The 20,325-nt window shown below is 35.8% G+C and overlaps 1 protein-coding gene across 3 annotated transcripts in view; it reads left to right on the top strand.

Moving 5' to 3' along the window:
• The window catches only part of ZNF516 (zinc finger protein 516), a 64,510-nt gene that overhangs the window by 23,438 nt on the left and 20,747 nt on the right, over nucleotides 1-20,325 (top strand). For all 3 annotated transcript variants that reach the window (XM_072411529.1, XM_072411528.1, XM_072411530.1), the window contains exon 2: nucleotides 12,259-12,371. The gene's annotated coding sequence lies outside the window, so the exon portion shown is untranslated. The remainder of the gene's footprint in view (nucleotides 1-12,258; nucleotides 12,372-20,325) is intronic.

Below are 20,325 nucleotides of genomic sequence, written 5' to 3'. Positions count from 1 at the left end.
CCCCCCCCCCCCCCTCAGTATTTAAACTTTTAGTAGGGTAAAATGCTTGCAGACATAAGATGCATGGCCCAGATTGTTGTCAAAGCTACAAATAGAATCATTGTTTTTTTTATCCTAAATTGCGTGGTGATATACTGACAACTTCTGTCTGTATATGATGAAAGAAAAAAAATGCAATGCTAAACCCAGCCTAGGTGCTGGTTAATTGGCAGGCTGTTTTTAATACTGTACAGGGGAAAAGAATGGTTTTGTGCCAACATTCTCTAACTTTTTTGCAAATGTTTAAGATTGTTGACATCCAGAATAAAACATATGTTATACAAATAGAACAAATGATTTTTAGAGCACTGAGGGTTATCTAAACATAAAGTAAATTAGTAACTAGCTACCTTCTGCTTTGCTTTGTCTGATTGAAACTTTAGACTGACCCTAAGTAACTGATGACTTCTTCAAATGTGTGTAATTTATAAGATTTTAGTTTACAACAAATTATTAGTTTGTCAGATAGATGGATTACATAGTAGATGTCTACTTTAGGAGTCTCTGCCATCTATAAAAATCACTTTTAAACACTTGCCAACTTGGAAGAAAAATCGCAGTTTACCACAAAAGTATAACAATAAGTGTCTACTTCAGTCTTTATATTTAAGAATTTTATTTGAGGGTGAAGAAGGGCAAAGCTTTTAATTGAGTTTCCTTGAAAAAGTAATAGTAGTAGAAGGCTACAGAAGGAAAGCAGTAAAATGTTAGTTGTGTAACCACCAGGTGGGTAGAACATTTCAGAAAGTGAGTTCAGCAGTGACAGTATTTCACCATGCCTGCACAGGAGGTTCTTGCAGACTTTTCAGTTAAAAACCATTTACTGATAATTGTACCTATTAGCTTCTGCGAGAGACCTGTTTTTTCCCCCTCAAATTATTTCAAAGGGTTATATATCTAACCCAAGACTAGCAAATGTTCACATTTTTCTTTTCACTGCTATGTTTTATTTAAGTAGTTTTATAGTTTGAGAAATACTCCATGGTCTAGTTAATGAGAGTCTTCACCATCAAAAGGTTAACTGGATAGCTGCAGAGTTTAGTTACATGGTTTTAAGGCTCCATTGTGCTTCCACTATTGTCAATCTCTAGGGGGGCAGCTGTTGATATGAAGTTGAGCAGCTGCTAATATGGAGCCCAGTATGGAAGCTGATGTTCACAGCGTTCTGTGAAAGGACCGTCCTTTTCAAAATGAATACTGAGCATAGTTGTTTTTACAAGGAATTGAATTTAAAGTAAATTTGTTGCCACCAGAATGAAATACAAAGTGCTTAAAAGTTGTGTAAAAGTAAGAAGGTTTTGGAATACGGTGTTTGGTGTGGACTGACAGTATTTTGCTGGGGAAAGAAATGCTATTTTAATGAGGGGAAAAGGTTAGTTGCCAAAAAGAATAAACATGCTATTATTACAATCTTTCTTATTTTTCTTTTGCCNCCCCCCCACCACCACACACACACACCCACTTTTTTACCCCTATTTTACCCCTACTAAAGTTCAGACTCAAAATGTTACACAAATTTAGGTGCAGAGATTTACAAAAATCTATATATTATACCAATTTCTTGGCTATGTGTTTTTATTAAAGAAGCAAGCTTTTGGGATGACTTGGATATCTTCCTTATGCTCGATTGTGAACACTTTTTACCAAGTCACTTTTAAGCCTCTAACGTATGAAATACACTGAATATGAAAATACAATATTTTCTTGCAGTGTAAGGGTTGTTATGCACATTGCAAAATTTTTTCTGTGCTGGCTTCAGCAGACTTCTAATACTTAACTTTATTTAGGCTCTGAAGAAGATAAAGCTTTCTGCACACTAAAACAACCTTAAAAAACCCGCATTTGTGTACATCAGTAATTTATAGCCAGCAACTAGTAGAAACCCAGTAACAAAACAGGAGCTCTAGGGTATTGTGTAACATTCTTCAGATGTCCATGAAATGTTAGAAATCATCATGTTAAAGTATTTAATACATTTCCTGTCTGTAGGTTGGTGCAATATCAAGGCTTTCTTACTTGATCAACTATTTTAAGTCTGCTTTAGCCATAGAAAGAGATGGAGAAAACAGGGCTCAAAACATGCATTTTTATAAAAGATCTCTTTTTTGTTGAGATGATCCTACTTTTTGTATTACATAGTCTTTCAGCATAACAAGTTATTGCTGTGGAATGTACAGAATGTCAGCCAGCATGTTAATCCTTCTGAGATTTTCTCTCCTTCCTTTCCAACTAAAAGTGCTGGGAGAGGACAGGGAACGAGATCTATAAAGGATGCGATTTGTTTTGATGGTTCCAAAAATCACTGTACTCCATCGTGCAACGTTCATGGTCATTCATCTTCACCATTACGTTGTGTGGATTTTCATAGGCTTTATATTCATAGGCTTTGTTTTATCATAGTTTACACTGAAAGTTTGAATTGAAAATTGTAAACAAGATTTTCCTTTTAAAACTAAGATGACATGTTCTTAGACTTCTTCTTCAATGTGGTGTTTAGAAGAGTAGAAATATATTCCTAAGCACTTTGGGTAATTCTTCTTTTACCTTCTTTACCAACAGTAAAAAGTTTTACCAGTTACTGACCCACTGGTACAAGTAGAGGTTTCACAAAATTTGGTGTTTTTTTTGGATGCATTTCTAAGGGCTGGTTGTGGTTGTGTATAGTTTCGTTATTGATTACTTACTAAACAGATATAAAGCATTCCTGTAATATCTCGATTTGCTGCTTGGTGATAAAGTAGAGCAAGGTTGTAATCAGTGTCTGGATTTACTTCTATTTGGAGCTTAGCTATAATATATATATATATATATATATATATATATATATATATATATATATATATATATATATATATATATTTATTTGTCCAAATTAAGATTTTATCTTTACACTTGAAGTGCTTGCAGAATTTATTTGTTGTAGAAATTAAATTGGACAGGTGGTAATTAAAAATCAATATTTTATATTTTTTCATTTATATTTTTTCAGACCTGAAACCAAGTCCCAAACAGCTTTTATGTTAGAAAACCAAGGGATTAACCATTTACAATTCCACTTCCCCACTGTGGAAATTGTAATATCCTGATACCTGTGAATACATAGATGTATGAATGCATATTCGACAGTTCATTATAAGTTTAGTTATGAAGAAATGGCATTTATTGTGTCCAAGATCATAACCTAAATTCAGAGTAATTAACATATGGCTGAAGGCTTTTCAGAAAGTCATACATAGCAGTGATACTGCTGCAATAGTTGCATGGTTCAAGGAAATGACCTGGTTTCTTCTTACATGAGCATTGCTCTATCAGCACCTAGAACATCATTAAAGAAGTCACATAATCGCTGTATTGTTAGGCTTCTTGTTTCCTTTGTTCAGGGACCCTTCAACAATGTACAGGAAATATTTTGATCTTATTCGCGCCTCCTGCGAGTGAAGGTGTTGTGGAAAGTTTTGTGGAGCAGATACCTTTCTTGCAGAGAACTCTGCAAGCAAGCTGATTCTGATGAGTGGCAGGAGGGTTTCCCATCACGTTTCACTACTGCATTACAATTCATGGCTCCACTTTCTGAGCACAAAGTTGTCCTTTGACTTGTGGTGTTTTCAGCTTGCAGAGGGGGTCCAGGGAAACTATTTTACAACTTAACACACGTTGGTTTTAATGCTTGGATGGCAGGGACATCTTATAAGGGCATATTATATAATAAGTTTAATATAGGAAATTTCAAGTGGTGCAAATCCTCATGTAGTGTTCAATAATGAGAAGTATTTTACCTAAAGGACAAAGTGTATACTTATACTAGAGCCATTTATTAGATAGTTTAGGCCCTCTTTACAGATAATTTGTCCATTAATCACCTCTGCTGTTTAAGCTTAAAAATGATCACCATAAAAACTGTGAAATAATAAATTGTGCAAGGACAACATCCTTGTGAATGTGTGCTGTCTGCTGCTTAATATGGGTGTCTAACATCTAAGTGCATTTGATTGAGGTGGCACAGTGTACCTATGGTAGCCAAAGACTTTTCACCTTTTAATGTGATGTTTGACCCTAAAAGGTATTTGTAAATGGACAACTGAAATTCATTGTGATTAGTCATTTTTTTCTTAATTCAATAACCCATTTGTCAATGAGTCCAATACTGTTTTTCTTTTTCTTCTCCCTGTGCATTTTAGCTTAAACTTAAAGCAGTGCACTGAAATGGGGAAGTGTTATTGGGCTGTAAACTCCCTTCAGCTCTAGGCTTGGTCTATTGATTAATAATCTTGAGTGGTGATTGAGTGCTTTGTGCTTGGTCTCTAGCTTCAACGTCTTTAGCAGGCATTTAGTAGCCTTCTGCTCTGCTGAAGTTTGTTTAGTTCCTGCTAAGTTATTGATTATACATTACAATCAGTGCTGTAAGATTAAGATTAAAGCACTGATTAAAGCCTTCAATCCTTTTTTGTTTTTTTGCAAAATGTTGAACATTTTCCACTAGATGGCTGTTATTTCCTGCCTCAAATTGAATTGCCATTCTTTGGCTCTTTAAAAGCCAGACTTTAAATTTGGTAAAACACTTTTAGTTCCTATGGGCAACACCTGAATTTTACTTTGCTCCATTTTTTTTAAACATAGTGCCTAATAGGTGGAACAAACAAGGCTTAACAATCTACACAGGGTTCCTGTAGATGCTTCACTAATCATCAGAGATGTGGCTTGGAGTTTGGTGTTCTGTTCCACTGCATCTTATATGTACTACAGAAGTTCATTGAAATTTTGATAAAACATATTTTTTTTTTAAAAGCAGAACTGTATTTCCACACATCAGTGACGTTTGTAACTCTGTGTTTTGTCCACCAATGTCTTCAGTTGATCTAGTAAAACTGAGAAAAAAGGACCTGCAAGAATAGTAGTACAGGCAATTCTTGAGGTACAAATGTCTGACCTAAATACAACTCGTACTTACAAATAGAGGCTGTACAGCCGGGGGTCACTGGGTTCCAGGCACGCAATTGTCCACACAGTTTCTGTTCAGAACATCTGCTGCCGAAATGTGTTGTGGACAAGGGGTGCCCCTTCACAGAGACCACTGTAATATACATCATACGCATTGAAGCAGAAATGCAAAGTTAGGGGACCAAGATCCTGGTATGGTGAGGTTCACCAAAGTTTACCATACAGTTACTGAAAACTTGAGATGCTATAGGGCTATTTATGATAGGAAAAAGTAAACCTTTCTTGACGCATTCTTTAGGAAAGTGACTTAAGCAGCAAAAAATTAAAAACCTGTCTCTCTAATACCAGTCCCATCCTCTCCAACAAGTCCACCATTTTCTACCATGATTGTGTAAGGATGTACTGAAATATAAGCATTTACATGCAGCTAAAAATATGTTAAGACAGGCATAATTGCATTTAATAAAGTACCTGTTCCAGCTGACATGCATGCTCATCTTAAGAACAAACTTACAAAACTTTCTTTTGTAAGGCAGGACTGCCTGTATTTTTTAATTAAAAGGAAAAAAATGTAAGGGTATACGGAGTCGTGTGGTGTTCTGTAATCCTGGATATCATCCTTGCATTTATTATATTCATGCAGTCTTGCCTTTCCAAAAAAAAAAAATATTATTATATTAGTATTTGGTATTCTTCTTGTAAACAGGGAATGGTTTTAGACAACATAGTACCCTGGGCAAATCTGAAAGGGGGGCACAACATTCCAGCTTCTTTCATCTGCAGCCATTCTGCCAGTTTGGGGGACCTGGGAGGTTTGCCCAGCACCTACCTGAGAAAGAAGTTTTAAGCTATAAGGCCACATAGAAGACTATCCAGTCACCTTCCTGAGCATAATGTTCAACCAACAATATAATAACTTGAAATCCTAATACCAACAATTTTACATAGAAGATTGGTAATGTTGATGGAGTGTCAGTTACCACATCTGAGCTAAGGCAGTGGACAGGTTATCCTCTATGGGGTCTTTATAGTCAGACAATGAACCTGAATGAGTACAAATAATGGCACAAATAATAGCAAGATTTCACTATACGTAGACCATTTATTGCCAAAACTTGTGTGTGTGTTTTTTAAGGGCTTTAGGAAGGGCTAAATCTTGCAGTTTGATTTGGTACGGTCTGTGTACCATTTGGGATGTTTCCTTTCATTGGAGATATTTAGTACAGGAAGTTGGTGGAAATCTTCTATAGCAGGACGACATTCCACACTTCAAAAGTCATCTCTGTAATAGGTTCCGTATTAGAAAACTTCCCTTCACATTTTGTTAAGGGGACACTTTTTAAATGTTAAATTCTCTCCACTTAGATCTCGCCCCACTTTCTTTTTAAGTGACTGTGATCAACAGTACAAATAGAGAGGGGAATCTCCTCATAATAGGCATACAGACTGCAAAAAAAAAAATAAAAAAATAAAAAACTTGACATGTCCAACTCTTCCCCATTGCTTTCCAAACATAAATGCTTTGCTCTGAGATACACGTTAAATTTGATGTTCACCAAACATTCAGTTTCTGGCTGGTTTCTTCGGAAATGCAGCCTAAAGTAGAACCCCAGACAAGAATTACTAAAATAAGCCATTATGGGAATCACCATTGCTCCCTATGTCTACAGGTTTACTGATCCCTGTCTTTCCTTTCACAGAGACGTGACAGCAGCATCATTAGAGCCCACTCTGTATTTGGAAGGGCAGAACAGCTTGGAAACTTTTGGTACTCACATACAATAATATCAGAAGAAAGCCATATATAATCTATTTTTATTGTGTTGCTGCATAGTGGTAATAGTAAAGTATTTTCCGACCAACTCCTTTATTACTAATAACACGCAGCTGAAATACATAATATGGGAACGGTATTACCTGCTAAAGCATTAGTTAAAATTCTTGCTCAAATCACCCTCAGGCTAATGATTAAGTCATTGAAGCAGCAACAATACATTAAAAAGGCCTCTCCTCTGTTCTCCTGGCTTTCAGTATGTTCACTGTCAGCAAATGTCCAGGCAGGAGGGGCTTCTGCTGTGCCAGGGATTCCAGGAGACTGAAATAATATATAACTTCAATAACTGCTCTCTTTATCTCTGCCTGAAGTTTTTTAAAAATAAATTTGGAGTAAAATATAGACGTGTCGAGCCAATGTAACCTGCTACTAACTAGCATGTGAATCTTGAGGAGGTTTGTTTGGTAGTAATAATAGTAATGCCATGTTTGGATTTCTCCCTTGGCACTCTGGGCTTCTGTGTACCTCAAATTATAACTTTGTCTTGCCCTTTTTCTAGACTCAAGATGAATGTAGGCTCCGAGTCTTTTACATGTTGATGTTACATTTCCACGGGTTTATATATACAGGCTGTGTGGTTTGCTTTAGGCGCTAGTTGTTATGCTTCAGCTAAAGGTTTTATATATATTATTATATATCTTTAGGAGTGTACATTAGTCCCTTGGCTGCTTCTAAATAGGGGCACATACACGTTTGATGGTTTACTAACATTGTTTTATTTTAAAATGTGTCTGTAGAACCATTAGCTAACATATTAACTGGAATGAAAATTGCATAACATGCAAGAAATTGTATAGCCAGCTCTTCGTCAGATGCGTGATTGATCCTGGGAATTAACCTGATTGCCATTTATGGTGCCTGACAGGGGGCTAAGTTGGCAGCTGTCTCACAGGGATTTGTTTTGCTTGGCTGTTGATAATCACCACTTCAATCTTTAAGAATAGGATGAACTTGATTATTGTGTGTGCACGCGTTTTCTTCTGCCTTACTAATTTTGTACCTACATAAACAGCCCTACATACCCAGCTCTAGCTGATCCACTCCTTAGCCTTAGCTATTCATCACTTTGCTGCTTTGACTCCAGTAAGATCGGAATGGTTTGTATTACTGCACTGTGTACATAAAACTTTTCACTGGTTTTAATGGGCCCAGTTTGTCTATGTAGCTAATATTCAAAGGAAGCCTAATTGTAAATGTAAAACCTAGTAGTCGTGCATGGGCTTTATCAAGGGCAGTGTCCCACAGGACTAGTGTGGGATTTTTTTTTTGGTATGGAGCATTCTTTTTTCCATGTCATTTTTGCTATTTAAGGCATTATTGTTGGGAAAAATTAAATAAAGTAATAATGAATTCATGGTATCTAATCCATATTTTTCAAAGTTTAGGTAGATAATGGGCACAGTAGCCTCAAACCAATGATCTGTTGTCTATAGTCTTTTGATGACTAAATACCCAGTCCCACAGTAATTTCCTTTTAATGGTTATATATTCACATTTACTCTCTGAATGTGTAAAATACTAAGTTAACCTTTTATATTGCAGTGTGCCACAGCTTATTTATAAAATATATTCACATATTGTTTTGGTTTGTACAAGACTGATTTATGATCTGGGTACTCGAGCAAGTACCTGTATTGATACAGCATTGCTTGCAGTCATTGCAATGTTTCTTATAACCTTCTGGGTAATGAGTGTAGTTAGAGGTTGTCAGTAATGCACAGAAAGTTGATTTTCTAGAAAAATGTAGAATGGAGTACTATTCTAGTAAGTAGTATCAGAGTACTGTCTAAATGTGGGCGAGGATTGCAGTTGCTCTCCGTGCTATGGCTTTGGTTCAAGGACAGGGAAATATTTTTCTTTAGTTGTTTAAAGCAAGTTGTCATATTCTGACCTTTGTTTTCTATACTGTCCTGGACTATTGAAAAGGACAACATATTTAAATGTACCATATCTAATAATATTTGTAACACACAGCTTCTCAAAAGACCTATGATAGGCCTGTATTATTATGAATTATTATGCTTGTATATAAATGTATGTTGCATGGTGTTTCATATTTGAAGATTAGGATTTACATACATTCAATATGTTCACTCAGTCACTCCTCAGTCTTTTAGTTTTAAAATGATTAATGCTGTACTTGCATTTCCCTTGTGATGAGTTTTGGGTTGGTGATTCTGCTGGCGATTCTGTAATCCGTTTCAGTGCGGATTAGTTATAATGTTTTTCTATCCTGTCTTTGTTAATTTGCTAGTCTGTGCTCAATACCATATGGAGGAGGCAGAACAATGGAATTATGTTCCATACTTCTTCAAGACTGAACCTTTGTTTATATTGCACATCTTAAATCTATTTATCCTAAGAAAGAGGCTATATGGCCGCTGAAGCTTCTTCATAATACAAACTATAAACCTGCTTCACTGATAATTTTAGTTTGATTGTTTTTACAACGGTGATATGCTTATTTGGGGAAATATCTGGGTTTATGCATATGTAAATGTCTTTTGTTTTTGATTTAATAGAGCAGGGGATGGTTAAAACTTTTTATTCTTTAGAACTTCTTTGCCCTTTGGACATCAAATGAAAACGCCAAAATAAAAATAATTTTTTCCCAAGAGACAATAATGCCAGTTTAGTTTTGGCTTTATATATTCATCTATACAGCCATGCCCATTTTAGCACATTAATATGACAGCTATGTATAAAAAGGGGAAGGGAATTAAAAGTTAAAATTTTCATGGCTTTTGTAATTTCCAGTTTATATTGAAATACATTTGTTGCAAACTAAGGCAATTTAAATCCAGTCAAAAAATGCATGAGTGATTGTCGTTTTATGGAAAAGCTGAGCTTGGTCCTAACTTCTGAGCTTGGTCCTAACTTCTGAGCTTTCTATTGGCTCTATGTGTACCCACATATAAGATTTAAGTGAACTGTATTTGCACTTTTTTTTTTTAAGGTTTAAAACGTACTACTGTTACCTAAGCAAGATCTGTGTATATCTCCATCCAGTGATTTGTCTCCTATAATGACGTTCTCCACAGTAGTCGCTTGGCTATCTTTTCAGTTTTTGCTAATACAAATGTAAAATCTTATTAGACCACATGCATCTGTCATAGCCCAGGGCAGGAAAACATGTTAACCTTAATTTTTCTTTATGCCCTTTTTATTTTTTTCTTTTCCCACTACTTTGTAACTATCATAAGTGTTTCTTTTAAGTATGTAATCTGCCAAGAAATGTGGTTCAGATTGTTTCAATACAATTAGCAGTAGCAGATGGCCTTCAGTCCACTTGGAAAGCTTTCAGCTCAGTTCCCGAAGTTTGAAGGCCATAGGTTTGGCTTGTTTGTTTAATCATATGTTCCATCTGTTGGAGATGGCTCAAACTTCCCCCCACACTTCTGTAAATGCAAAACTTTATTTAAAACCTAAAGGAAAACATAACGGCTTAACCCAGTTTGTTTACTAACATTCTGACTATTGGGCAAAACCATTTCCATGGATGCATTCTGAGTTCGTTATTACAATCAATCAGTCTACACATTTTCCTTGTTATCTACAAAGTTCTCAGTTAGACTTTATTAATCTGTAGAAAAACAAAACAAAGGTTAAATAGGAGTCTGGGACCAATTGTAAGGTGCTGCAGTATTTATCGGTTTTAAAAAGCAGTGCCCCTATGGCCTTGTATGTGCTCCAAGAGCTCTGCTTTGACCTTCAGTACACTTAATTATAGCAAGGAAGAGGTCTTGTGGCTTCCCCGCCCATTGTTGTATTCCTCAGTGTTTGTAAGTTCTTTCCTATCTGATAGATTGCTCATTTGTTAATCAATTGATCAGAAATCCAGAAGTGGGGCACACATGAATGATATTTTGCCCTTCAGATTGTTGGGCAGGGATATGGTGCTTCTGTTTGTGTGTACAAATGATCACACATAAAATAAAAACTATAATTTTGATCAATATTTAACAACACGTCTGATCAAAAACCCAAAAATCACAAGCCATTTGTTAAATGTACTGCAGATTCTGTCTTTTAATGGGATCGAAAATGAAATTCCTCCTGTTTTGTATTGGGTCTAACAGTCTTGTGGCAATAAAACAACATATTAGTAGGTGCTAAAAACTTTGTAGGCTTTTTATTACTGCCTGTGTTGTCACCAATACAGGAAAGGGACACCAAAAAAAGAAAAAAAAGCTTGAGAATCTATTTGTTCCCTTCCCTGACCAAAATGGAAAGTGAGGTTTTGGCAAGAAATTCACGGAGACATAGTAGAACATACACATTTGCAGGAGCCCATACTTAGCAGTGTGGGAAGTAAAATTGGCTTTCTGCATGTATGATGTAATAAATAACTTCATCATCATTTCATAAAAGCAGTGGATATACTTTTTAACAGCCCAATATTTACTCTTTTGAGCTTTTCTTGTCTTTAGATGTGGCACGTATGCCATTATTTTAATACAGAGTTAAATATACAGAATGATCAGCCTGTCTTCCCCAAATTGCAGGCTTAACCTGTAATAGGAATGCTCATGTTAGCAGACATTTCACATTCATGTGCAACTTGCAGAAATACATTCTCTGCAAACCTTTTCCTCTATAGCTCTTTAGTGCATCTTGATCCGTGGCAGCTGCTTTTTTCCTCCTCCAGGGGATTTAGTGCTGAAAAGCAATAATTACGTGGAGTCCAATCAATTGTAAAACTTATGGATGTCATTTAGTTATTTTTAACTATATACAAGCAGAATGAGCCTGATGTTCATGGTGGCTACACATGTATGCGGATTAAAAAGAGTGTTGTTTCAGCCTCCCATTATTTAATAGAGAAAAAAGAACAACTGCAGTGTGATAAAGATATGCTGAGCATTTAATGTGTCTGAATCTTTTCTGTTTATAACACTATGAGAAGACTTGATGCTTTAAATATATTTGGCATGCATACGCCCTAAAAGGCAATGGAACCTGATCTGTATGGTTGTTTCACATTTAAGCTGTGCTGCCCAACATAATAAATCCACAGGTTTCATTTTCCTTTATTTTGCCTGTATGAATCATGTGTATATATAATTCCTTTGTGTATGCTGTGTTGTCATTAGAAGCATGGAATTTATGTATGTGGAGATACAGAGACCTGTGTATACTGCAGACTGTTCAATCATTTTACATTTATATTTATCTTGTTTATTAGGCACTCTCCTTTTATACGTCTCTATTTTTAGTATCCCTGTAGAATTTGATTTCTATTTTGTTTGTATGCATTATGTGTATGGAATGAAAATATATATATTTATATATATATATATATATATATATATATATATATATATATATATATATATTTTAGTCATCAAGGCTGGTCATTATAAATAAACAACTGAGAACACTGTTTTTGTAGTGTAAAAAGATTTCAGGCATTTTGCTTTAATTTTTTTTCCTTTCTTTTATTTTAGGAGTTTCAGGCTTGCAGTGATTCTTTCACTCCCATTCACAGACGTGGGTCCTTGGATCCAGCACATTGGTAGTGTTGCAATGGACAAAGCGATCACACAAACTTCTGCTCAAGGTTGGTTTCTTTTTGTTTTGTTCAGAATTTGTTCTCAACATCATGCATGCAGAGGAAATGAAGTATATGGTGTGCCCACATCAACTAGCTAAACTGCCATTTTTTATCATGTGTTCTATAAGATAGATTTTCTTTCCTCCTCCATAGGTGAGACTTTCTTATTCTAGAACAGGAAGTGTCTTCTAGTAGGATTCAGAAGGTGAAGAAAATATAAACTGCACTACATTCAGTTTTTGCATTGTTACAAAAATATTGTTGCCGAAATATTATAGGGATCTGAATAGACAGGTAAAAGTAAAACAAATTTTTAAAACGTTTTCACATTTGGTTCTGCTGATAATGTTGATAAGCACCAACTTACTTCTGCGTGTATATTTCAACTTTTGGGCTATACTAGCCATTGGCCTCTGCTCCCAAGGGCCAGTCTTCTATATAGCCTGGAGTTGCAGCTTGTCATAGAAGTTTAAAACAAATCACATTGTTTGATTTAGAATTTGAGCATGTTAAAGTATGTTCCTGGATTTTTTTTTTTGCATGTGTGCATGGTTATGTTTTATCCACTAACTTGTGCCTAACATTTAATTTGTAATAATTCTGTTTACGCATCAGAATCCCTAAATGTAATCTTTAATATTTTCTAAATTACTTTAAATTTGATATATAAGTATTGGAGTGGTCAAAGGTGGAACATACTTACTCCCTTCTCTTTCTTTCTATGCAATTTAGCAATCTCATTACTAGCAGGGATGTCCAAAACCATTATTGTGTACCTGGAATCAAAGTCAGCAAAAATTGTACCAGTTCAGATACTACCACACCCTAGATACTATTACTATATAATGTGTTATAGAAAGGTGTTGTTCAACTTTCACAACTAAACGTTATTGGCAAAGCTGTCGTCAGAATTTCTCTGTGCCAATAAACAAGCACTGGGGACCCCGCTTTTACAATTTGCACATCTAACAGCCCAGTAAATGCATTGATTAATGGCTGGTTTGCAGTACTTGAACCAATGGCATTAATTTGTAGCTTTACATGATTTGATCTAAATTTTAACCAATCTGACAAACAAGTTTTTATTTCTTTGGAAGGGATCCCCCACTCCGATTAAAAGTCACTAAGCAAGACACAAGGGGTTTCATTCTACCACTAAAAGGGCTACAGTTTTTTAGCCTTCTGATTGTGTTGATCATCCATTTTAGCCTGAAGCAATCTGGCTAAATTTACTGTAGAAGTTACTCAGCAACTTATCCTTCTCTTAAATAGGTAAATGTCAGAAGTTAAAAAAGAGGTACCTCCCTACCTTGCTAAGGGAAGGAAAATGTTATATATAGATATCTACTGTATCAAATCTGTTAACATGAGGAACACTTGAAGAAAAAACAACTCAAGTCATAAAATAATATTCTACCTGTGCATCCAGGTGATGCTTTCAGTGAGGCCACACTAATTAGCTATTCAGGCTGGTGTCTGTATAGTAGGCTGACCATATGCTTTTATTTATCATCAATGTGCAATCGTTTCATCCCAAATTTGGATCTCTGGGGGATAATTTTTTTTTTCTCTAATGAAATGAATGAATGAAAGAAAAAAACAGAAAAATAAACTGGTTACACACTTTGAAAGAAGTTTTATCTTACTGGGGTGCTGTGCTCAAACTATCAACTGGGCTTTTCCTGACTTGCCCAATCAATGTTTAGATGAAGATTGATCTATTGCAGGATCTGCGTGGTATGTATGGAAAGTATACAGAGCAAGGTTACTATGGTTTAGTTAATTTACAGTTTGCTTTTCTTTAATTAAATTAAACCAAATCCATTTCTGTAAAACAGATGGCAAGGTTGCATTGGTATTAATGGGTGTCTGTTCTTCTGGCATCCCCCCTCCCCTCCTCATTTCTCCCTCAATAATGGTTTTTGAAAAATAAAGTTTCCAGGCATCTTGTATTCAATCACAGGGTCATTAAGTAATCCATGCTTATTTGTTGTGTAACTGGATTTACTTGTATGGTAGAATCAGGGCCTGCTGAATTAAGGAGACCTTGTTAAACCGTAAATTAGCAGAGCAGCTTTCTGCTTTTAGTTGCCAAAAGATGTCTTAGTCATTCTCTGCAGGTGTGTTCGGGCTTAGTAATGCTTACTATGCAATGCGTGCATGTATATGTATGTATATATATTTTTTATTCATAGCCACATCCTTACACAAATCTCCCATTTACCACATCCCAAACAAAGTTGCTCTATTAGATAGAGATTTAGTGACTGTGGAGGCCATATGAGTACAGGGAAGTCATTTCATGTTTAAGAAACCAGTTGTAAATGATTTGAGCTGTGTGATATGGCGTGTCATCTGCTAAAAGTAGCCACCAGAAGATGGGTAAAATACAGCCATAAAGGGATTACTGTGGTCAGCAACAATACTAAACTAGGCTGTGGCATTTAGAAGATGTGCAGTTGGTATCTAGGGGCCTGAAGTGTACCAAAAAATATCAAAACACCACCAGCCTGAACTGTTGATTCAAGGCAGGATGGATCCATTCTTTTTATGTTAACATCCAATTCAGAAATCGACTCATCGGACAGATAATTTTTTTCCCATCTTCTCTTGTCCAATTTTGGGAGCCTGTGCAGATTGTAGCCTCATGTGCCTGTTCTTTGCTGACAGGAGTGTCACCCGGTATGGTCCCCTGCTGCTGGAGATGCTCTTTTTCATACCGTGGCTATGTAAGTAACAGCTTCCTTTCTGTTACCATAAATCGGTCTGGACATTCTTATCTGGCTGCTGGCATCAATAAGTTTTATTTTTTTGCCCAAAGAAATGACACTCACTGGATATTTTTCTGTGTTTTTTTTTTGGATCATTTTCTGTAAACCCTAGAGATGATTGTGCATGAAAATCCCATTAGATTAGTAGTTTCGGAGATAACTGAGAGCAGCCTGTCTGACACCAACAACCATGCCATGTTCAAAGATACTTAAATTGCATTTCTTCCCTATATTGATGTTTGATTTAAACATTGTCTTGATAATGTATACATGCTTAAATGCAGAGTGGCTCCCATGTGATTAGATTTGTTGTTCATTAAGTGGCGTGTGTGTGTATATTTTATATAATATAAAAATAACACACGCTTTCTATTCTAGCTTTCTAGCACATTTCTTAAACTTTGTACATTCATCCAAATAACTGACTTTTTGCAGATCATTAACTTGGTTTCAATTTGCGCAAAAGCATTTTTGACTGGCCTAACTTGTTCCCCTGGTCTGTGATTGATAACCTTTAGATCTGTAATTACATATGTTTCATTGCCAGAAATGACTGTGTAAATCTGCTGCAGAAGCTGAGGCTTATTATGATCCTACTAGCTGGTAAATTGTGTCGCTGTTCATTGTTTTAGGCCAAGTAGTACAGGTAACTACCCAATTCTACTTCTGGGTTTTGGATAATCAGAACAGGTTAAAACCCCTGACAGGTTATTGGGGGTCTTGTACCCTCCCTATCCTGATGACTATTGTCACTAGAATGGTTGTTAAAGATGCCAGAAAAATAGATTGTGAGGGAAAAGTAAAAAAAAAAATTGAACATGTGATGAGTATTAAGAAATGACTGAAATGCTGTAAATGTTAGTTTCTTGCTGTCAGACTGCAACTTTTGTCTCTTGAACCTGGTATAAGTATGTAGGCGTACAATCAGAACAGCTGATTAGCAAACGTGCTGATTAGTTCCTGGTTGTTAATTCAGCATAATAAAACCATTGGATCAGTATGACAGCCATGCGACCAATATCTTCAGAAAGGGTAGGTGCTAGCTCTGGTTTCCTGTAAAGTGCAACTCCAGACTCAGACTCCCTGTTAAATCATTCCCCCTCCCTGTGTGGTGCCTACGGGCACGGTTAGGCTTTTTTTTTCAATAGAGTATTCAGGCCAGTTCTGAAAGCTGCAGGGCCCACATTCTCCTGGGTCACTGGGTTATCCCCTTACTGGTGCAGAGAACAGCAATCTGCACCTATAAACAGGGAATTAAAAAACACTGCAGTGACTTACCCTTAAGGGAGCTTTTAAAAAGCCATTACGGTTCTGAAATGGTATCAAATATTCTGGCTGTCTTCACAGCAGTTATAACTGCACAGAAGAACATAGGTGATTTTGCATACATACAACTACTAGCATAAATTTATTTAATTTTTGGGAAGGAGAAAAATCCCTTTTAAATTTCCTATATCTATAAATATGGTTGTACTAGAAAGGGCAGAAAAAGAAAGTAATGCCTAAAACTGAAAAACAGAGCTGCGCTATTCATATAGCACTATAGATTTTTCCCCACTTTGAGTTGTCATAAATTTTGGGGCATTTTAAACTGACTGTTATAAGTACATGATGTTGGTGAGGACAAATCAAATTCCCATCAAACCATTTAACTGATATGAGGTTAAGTAACATTGTATAAATGTCACTTTTTTTTAAAGCACTAATATAATTTATTTTTTGTTTTTTAAATCTCTTTTCTTGTTGTATCTAGTAGCAGTGCTGCTTAGCCTATCCTGTATATTCACATGGCTTACAGATGTGTCCAAAGGAGTAACTGTCTTCTAAAATCCTTATCTGTCTCCTAGCAATACAAGGCAAATCTGCTCACAACATTAATACTGAACAAATTTACCAGGAGACAAGGGATTCTGTTTGTGTTGGGGAGTGCATTAGCAACAAGCCATGATTAACGCTGTTTATATATTGCTCTGCTGTATACCATTATAAGCAGCAGTCTTCTCAACAAGCTAAAACATCTATATTTTTTCTAGGTATCTAAGAAATGTTTGGCACTAGGGAAATTCCTTCCCTTTGTCTGAAGCATCCATTGTTAGACGAACTCAGGAAAACAAACTACATTGTTACATAGACGTGAAGGCAGCACAAAAACATATCTGACCTAAATTATGTCTTTGACCAATAGAATTTTTTATATTGATGTTACTTAATGTTACCTTTCCCCACCAATTTATTGGTCTTTAGTTATTAGCACTGTAGGGCATGACCTCCGAGCATTAAAGAGATGCTTAGACTCAATTTTGAAACATGTTGCAAGCTCTTTCTTGATGACGCCTAGCTGCTATTTCAGCCCATCCAACCTGCATTCTAATCACAGGCAAAAACAAACAAGGTAGGATTAAAATGAAGTTACATAATATGTTTGTCATGGATTGTTCTGTGTGTAACTGCACCGATTTAGGTCTTTGTCTGTAAGCTGCTCATGCACAATGCAGTCAGTGCAGGTAGATTCCGTCACCAGTAATATCTAGGTCACATTTAGTGCTGTATTTTGGAATACCTGGAAAGCGTGTGGCTTCTGTGCACAGCATAGTGGATACTGCTATCACACTGCTCTATAAGCAGAACTGCCACCTTTTACTGATTTATGTTAATACCCCATTGTTTCCATGCACAAGACACTTTTCCTGTACAGTAGAATTGCAGTGAGCGGTGGGTGTAATATTTATATATTGAACAGCTGGCAGTAATACAGCAGCTGCATCAGTCAGGTAATTGTGCTTTTATCCACAGTTCTGTTTTTGTTTGGTAATGTTTAACAGCGTTTTATGGATCGTTGCTTTGGATTCTACCTCCCTAATATAATAAAGCACTGTGATATTACTTACCCTCCACTAGGGTCTCGCTTTCCTTTTATGTGATAATTTAGTATTCAAGAAGTATTTCAATTACAGTTAGATCACAGTAAATACAAATACACCGACTATCCTATACAAGATATTTTATTTATTTGTTAAATTCCACTGAGCGACCCTTCCTAATTCCTCTTTGTATGGCATTCAGCAGTGTGTAATCTACTTATACCAAGTAATATATCATTTTTAAAATTTATTTATTTTTTACATGACAGGATTTTATTTGCTAGTGACAAATTGATATTTTGATTTGTTGATGATTTATTTGATTTATTGATGATTTTTTTTTTTGAATAGTTTCTACAGTAAAAAAAGCTCAAATGTATTATTTAAATATTTTTATTCTTTTATGGTCCCCTATGTAAGAAAAAACAACTTTAGTGTTTGTTTGAAGGGCCTATTCAGATCTAAATATTATAGTAACCTGCATTTTAACACTTTTATGGAAAAAGTAGTATAAATCTGATTTTTAGGTTTACTTAAATCCTAAAAGGTGTGGATGCAGTATATATTTAATAAGTGACATAAAACATGTTAACATACTGCAATATACAAGGAATTTCTCACTTCTCATCTTTTTGATTGGCTATTTTTGAACGTGGCCGATTTATTTTTAATTTTTCCCGCCATTTATTAGGCATTGTGAGTGTGAGTACCTTGAAAGATGTTTTCCATGTATAAATTGTATAACAAAAAAATGCAGCCACCCAATGGGTACATATTCTTGAATTACCCTAAAAGCATTGAATTCCTAGGGGCTTGGGTATGTGAACTTTTATTTTACATTTCTGTAACTGCAAGAGTTGAGTAAGTAATCGAATAACAGTGGTAGGTCCATGAGGATAGAATTGTTGAAACTTTGCTTCAGAACATACCAGGATTCCAGGAGTATTTTTTTTTTTTTTTAAATATAATATGCCCCCTTTAGCCATATAGTGAAAGTTAAAAAAAAAAAAAAAAAATAGGTGAGGCTTTGTCCACAAATACCTTTCCATGATGTTGACACTTTCAGGAAACTATGAATTAAATATATTTGGTCACCTGTGGCCAGGCAGATATTTTTCAGCACCCTCTACCAAACACCCAATATGTTTGTTGTACTTCACCAAACAATGTTCCTAAAAGTACAGTTCACAACAATGTTGTTATCCTTGTATGTCATGCATACTGTTACTCAGCACTTCACACCATGCACCCTATTACCCTTGGCACACGGCAATACAATTGGGATGTACAGCCCTATTTTTTTTTCTTCTGTCCTGTTCATTTTAGTGTATTACTCAGTGACAAGCTTGTAACATTTTTAGGCTGCAAACTTTCCTTTTTCGCCCAATTACTCGTGTCCAAGCAGACCATCGTCTTTCGGAGGACGTCCGAGCAGTCAAGGTATCAGATTGTCTGTCAAGGTCAACGTCCGCTGTAAGAGGCTAATAAAGTCCTGGGTACGGAGCTCGCCTAGCTAGCTGCCATTCATGAGCCCCGTGCATGTGCCCCAAGCCTTCCCTTTTCAATGATAAAATCTCCAATTTTCTATATAATTCGTCTTCCCTTCTAGTGGCGCATGGAACTTTTTACTTAGGGATACAGGAACATAATATTCTTACCTCTACCATCTTATAGGTGAAGACAATACTGCAAATCAGGAGGTATGCTACACCCTAGCTTGCCTACCCTCAACATTACCCTTGCCTTTTTGATGAGCATTAGCTTCAGTTTGGCAAACTATTGTGATTGGTTGCACATATTTACTGTGGAAGCTGTTTGTTTCAATAGAAAGGACCAATTCCCCCAACTACCCTCCATTTATACACACTCTTCCCAGAGCAAATTATCTTGTACGTAACAAAAGACACAGAGTTCCTGTATTTACTAATACTTGTTTTCAGTATCTTGGCTAAAAGCTGCTCTTTTCCTTCAGATATGCAAGGAAAGTGGATGAACATGAACTGTTTACCAGAGTAAAAAAAAATGTAATGACCATTTTTAAATAAATCAGATTGTTGTGAAAAAAAACTTTACAGAATTAAATATTTAGTGAATTTTCTCCCAAAGAATTTGGGAAATATTACCATTTGGTTTCTTACTACTCCCTCAGTATGGGGCATATGGTTGTATAATATTGCTGTACATGTAGAAGACTAGGTAAACACCTGTAATATGCTTATATGTAATATAGTAAATCTTGAAGGCAGAATAAAGTTTAGGTCAGATAACATTGCATTTCTATAAGCTCTTGTAAAACTCTTTTAAAATGTAAAACTATTTGTTGGTGAT

The sequence above is a fragment of the Pyxicephalus adspersus genome, chromosome 5, assembly GCF_032062135.1.
Source record: "Pyxicephalus adspersus chromosome 5, UCB_Pads_2.0, whole genome shotgun sequence".
Classification (NCBI taxonomy): domain Eukaryota; kingdom Metazoa; phylum Chordata; class Amphibia; order Anura; family Pyxicephalidae; genus Pyxicephalus; species Pyxicephalus adspersus.
Note: the sequence above shows the minus strand (reverse complement) of the source record. Positions and strands in the feature narration are given on the sequence as shown.